This window comes from Papaver somniferum, chromosome 7 (assembly GCF_003573695.1).
Source record: "Papaver somniferum cultivar HN1 chromosome 7, ASM357369v1, whole genome shotgun sequence".
NCBI classification, from domain to species: Eukaryota; Viridiplantae; Streptophyta; class Magnoliopsida; order Ranunculales; family Papaveraceae; genus Papaver; species Papaver somniferum.
This window is the reverse complement of record NC_039364.1, coordinates 239,055,632-239,061,025: the sequence shown is the minus strand read 5'-3', so window position 1 is coordinate 239,061,025 and position 5,394 is coordinate 239,055,632. Positions and strand designations below refer to the sequence as shown.

Here is a 5,394-nt window from a genome sequence, read left to right as displayed (position 1 = left end):
TCAATCTGGGATGACCAAAGGCTCTGCTGGAATGGAGGCTCGTCTCAATGTGAGCCGATCGGCGCAAATAAAACCGACCGTCCCAGATTGAGTCGATCGACTCAACCTGAGACGCGATGAACAAAACCTTTTATTCGAAGGTTTATATATCCATTATAATTGTTTACCAATCCCACTGTAGGTGGTAAACCGGCAAATAAACTAATATACCAGTCCCATTGGACTTGTTATTATAGGAGTTTATTTATATAGTTGCAAGTTTATAAACGTTATGTACCATTCCTAACTATTAGATCCGATAAATCCTAAGCTAGATAACTATTTGACTGCTTACATTATTATTTCAATACTGACATAGATTGCAAGAGGGACTACATACAAGATAAAAATGTCATGCTATTTTCAAGGGATGTATATCTTCACAGTTGGTATAAGATACGCCGAATATGCCACTGGTGCAACTATCACGAATAAGATGTACAGAAAGAAATTACAGTCCACTTTTTTTCCTCTCTCACCTCTCTTCAAAGCGATTTCCGGCAGGGAGAAACCTTTTTTTTTTCCCGACAACCGAAACTACTCAGATCTTCTTAGATCTGAACAGTGTCAGTTTCAATCAACAAGTTTTAGTTTAGATTAAGTTAGTAAGATCGAATTTAGCTCAAGAAGAAGAACAAAAAAAAAAAAACAACTAAATATCAAAACGTCAACATCTTCTTCAAACCCTAATTTAAACACCACGAATTTAGCAGATCTCATCAGCTAAATCTCGATTCACTAGCCGTTCTGCATGAATTAGGTACTTGCTGTAAATTTGTGATACCCAATCTTATCCATGGAGTTTTCATCTGATTTCTAAGTTGCTGCTGGGTTTGGGATTATCTCTGATTTACTCATGGTTTGGTTTCCAACTTCTGGCTTTGGTTTTCAGACGCAATAGCCTATCAAACCTTGTTCAATGAGGTAATCTCAGGATTTTTGTACCAGATTTTTTTTTTGATTTACCCGTCTTTCCTTTTTATCCATGTGAACCCTTTTGATTCCCATTCATCTCACTGAAAAACCCAATAATAATCCTCTTACTATCTTTAACCCGATCCATAATCTTTTGCAATTGTTAATTTTCTCCTCAATTCCTTTTTTCCTTTTATGAAGTTTGTATGCCTATTTTTGTAGTATAGGTTTCTGGTTACTGTTGTTTAACCACCAGTTTAATCTCAGTTCTTAGGTGGTTTGATATTTGGGTGTTTGTCCTGTTCTTTTTGTTCAACCCCATACTTGTTTTCCCCTGGTTTATGTTGCATTGGGTTGCATAGATCTTTTGTACTTTTTTTCTTTAATCATGATTTCGGTTTTTAGTTGCAAACGCTTGATTTGCTCATGTTTGTGCTGTATTGTAGTCCAAGAAGCTTCTTTTATCCTTGGAACTGTTTTTTTGCATCAAATTTTGGGTCCAACTAAAAGTTTATCCTTGTTACGGTTATATTCAAATTGGCCTGGGACACCAGTTTTTGGAGATTTAAAATGCTCAACCTAATAATTCAGCATCCAAGCTTTCACCCTACAACATTAGCTCTCGCCTGCACCGAGATTTGGGATACCCAACCGATATCTACTATCGTCTATGGTGCACTAGTTATGAATCCTGAGCATAATCACAATCGTCGCACGATGGAAATAATGAAATACTAATTTTCTAGGATGCTATCACAACTACATTCTCTTATCTCTCAGCGGCAAGCAAATCCTATTTGAAATGTGAATTGGCCGGTGAACTTGACGCATTTACTTACCATTTTCTTCAGTTTTTGTTTTATGTTATTTTGCAAGCAAATTGTATTTCGTTTCTTTTCTAAGACATTAGTGTAATCTTGTTTGAATCTGTAATTCGTTTGTTTCTTAGTTACAGTTTTAGTAGTGTCTGTAATAGTATTACTAGCTTTAGCACTTCTCCTCAAGGGCAAATTGGATTCTACCTCAAGACTCAATCAAAGCTAAAATCTCAACTGAAAGTTATTGATCAAGCCGAAAAACAAAGGAGTAAACAAAAATCATTCGGGAAGTTTACTGCATCATCAAGATACAAAGGCATGATTAGCAACCTCAATCAATTGCGCAAGCACCTCTACCTCCATCTGAGTTCCTCTGGACACTGCAGTGTCCATCAAAAATATAATTTTTCTTGTGGAAAGCATTGACCGAAGGCTTTTCGACCTTCGACACCAACATCTGCCCCCGATGCAACCATGATTCAAAATCTGCTACTCTGCTCTAATATCATGTTGCTGTAGATTCATGGCTTACCAATCTTATTGTAGTTGATGAATCTTGGAGTATTATATACCCTCTTGTAATAGTCCCTTAGAGCAACTGCATCGTTGTTCTAAAAAGTCATATTTGGCAACAAAACAAAGCACAGTGTTGGTTGCCAAAAGCTATATTTGTTGCCAAAATCCTATATTGTCAAATGAAATTTCTATAGATGAGAATTTTTTTTTTGGCAATTCTCAAATATAGCATCACGTTATTATAAAGTTCGTCGAATGTGAAACACAATCTTAAACAACGTCCATCACTAACGCATTTTTTAATTACGTTTTCAGACTGTAAAGTGATTTATAAACCCGTCTAGTGTGGGCGGTTATTAAAACTGCGTTTATAAAATGCTTTTATAAAACGAGTTTCAATCAGAAGGAGTTAATAATTACTTTTACAGACATACTCAGTTTTAAACTACTTTGTTGAATAGAATTCGGTCTCCCAGTACGTCACACAATAAAATTTCCAAATAAAAAACCATATACGGGATAACAATTTGAGAATATAGAACCTCAACACTAAAGTTGCTCTTAATAATTTAATAAATTTCATGTTTCAAAAAAATAAATAAAAATAAATAAGATGTACGACATATCTCATTATTGTGTACTAAAAACACTTTTAATTTGCTTTTACTAAACAATTTTTTTTGGTAAGTCTATTTGAAAATTTGTTAGGAAATGTTTTTTATGGGAAAAAAACTACCTCCAACAAGATTTAAATCTCTTTCCCTGTCGAATTAGGTACCAACAGATACGTTAGATAGTTATTCAACTCGTTTGAACTCTTTGCGTTTTATCAAGATGACTTGCCTGTTCGAATTGACAACTTGTAACATGGGTTTCACGTTTGGAAGAAAGGAACATACAGACTACAAGTACCCTGCATGTACGAGTTCACTGTACCGGTCACCTAAAACGTGCATTACAAAGGAAAAAAATCATCCACCAAAAACAATATTATGGTCAAAAAGATTGAGCTTTCTTTGGGAATTTGAATTATAGATAGTCATCGTCATTCACTTTTTGAAATGTGGAGGTATCTCTCATGATAAAAGGCAATATCTTTGCCATAGTTTGGATCCTTCTTTTCGAAGACGGAAAATGGGTCATTTGTCCAAATATTTTCAAATCACGGTTCAAATGGACGAGTAAAAAATAGTTTGGGTGAAATGGCCAAAAAAAAATAGTAACGTTGAAACTGGTTTCATCCTAGTTTAAATTTAAAAAATAGCAATGATGAAACTGGATATATCCTGTGTAAATTAAAAATAAGAAAAAATATTTGAAAATGGGCACGATGAAATTGGTTACATCCTGCCTATTTTTCCATTTTTGTCCATTTAAACAGTATCAAAATCTAACTGTCTATTTCACCCAAAAATTATTGATTTTGGTCTTTTTAACCAATTTTGTGTTTCGAAGAAAGGTATGTATTAGAACTAGGACCACTAAAAAACTTGAAGAACTTGAAGACACATTAACTTGAATTTTCAAAAGCCAAAACAGACTTTGACCCCAATTTTATTTGGATGAACTCTAAAAAAATCTGACAACAAAATTGGAATAAGCAAAATGGTATATAAGTATATTTAGCCAAGAAATAATAATAGATCACGAATTGCCAACGGAGGTGAATAGTCAGAGGTACACGACATCATTGGACGGTGACACTATTTTTTTATTTTTTTAAGAAGACCATTTTTATGCTGTTCTACACCAAGTCTGAAGAGCAATCAAGTTGTGCAGGCTCCTTTAAAAAGTATTTTTTATTGACATGTTCATTTGATTGATTAAAAACAAGGTTTATATAAGATCAACGATTTTACATAGATACAAGAAAAGAAAAAGAATAAAAAAAAAAAAAAAAAAAAAAAAGAGCAAAAACGGAATTCAGACTTTGGACAGATGATATTGCCGTTTTAATTCTATTGTCTACATACATTAGATCAGACTTTGGACCACTCGTTCGATCGGACGAGTTTGAGAGAAAACTCATTCCTTTCTACCTACAATAGTAACAAATTTGATCTGTTTTGATAGACTATTTCGCTTTGGTCGAAGCTCTCGATCACATACACCTTGTTCTAAGTAATTAACTAATAATTCAATTGTTGCATCTGCTAAGAATTTCATCTTTATTTGTTTAACTCCCAATTTCAAAGTAAAGAAAGTGAGATTAAAATATTACGTGCACATTCCGTTAAGCACACTCATTACGACTCCTCATATAGTTCCTCCTAGGGGTGCACATACCCTATCCATACCCGTCAACCCTATCCTACCCGCCAGTTTTCTAACCGTATCCTACCCTATCCACTATTTGGCGGGTAGGGTGGCGGGTAAAGATTTTCTTAACCGCTAGTAAACGGGTAGGGTGACGGGTATATGCCATATCCTACCCATCCTACCTAGGAGTGCACATACCCTACTCATACCCGCCAACCCTACCCTACCCGCCAGTTTTTTAACCGTATCCTACCCTATCCATTATTTGGTGGGTAGGGTGGCGGGTAAAAATTTCCTTAACCGCCAGTAAACGGGTAGGGTGGCGGGTATAGGCCATATCCTACCCACCCTACCGGTTGTGCAGCCCTAGTTCCTCCACTTATATTCTCACCATACATACATAACATGAAAACCATTTGGCATGAATCTAAAATTCTCTACGTGATAATACCGATAGTCCAAATTTAAAATTCGTCGCTACCATATATTCTTTGCTGATTAAAAAAAGTGAAATATATTTTGACCTTAGCGAGGTAGAATAATAGATTATAGATATCCAAATATGAACCAATGTCCTGTTAGATTTAGATAGAAATATATTATTGGGGCGTCACATTCCAATAGAGGGGGTTCATTTGGATTTCTAGTGATCAAATAATTGGTTATGGGGCATTTTTGATTCAACACCAAATGTCTAAAATAACCTTCAACTAAAACAAAAACCTAAAAACTAAAACTAAAATCAAAACCTAATTCTCATTCAAAGATTTTCTTCTCTTCCTCTTCTTCTTCTTCTTCTTCTTCTTCTTCTTCTTCTTCTTCTTCTTCTTCTTCTCCTTCATCAACC

The 5,394-nt window shown here is 34.9% G+C and overlaps 1 long non-coding RNA gene across 1 annotated transcript; it reads left to right on the top strand.

Annotated features, from left to right (window-relative positions):
• The first annotated feature begins 428 nt into the window (after positions 1-428).
• Positions 429-1,918, top strand: LOC113299951. The gene is made up of 2 exons (XR_003335293.1): positions 429-963; positions 1,401-1,918. It is a non-coding gene; the product is annotated as an uncharacterized LOC113299951 (long non-coding RNA).
• The last annotated feature ends 3,476 nt before the right edge of the window (positions 1,919-5,394 follow it).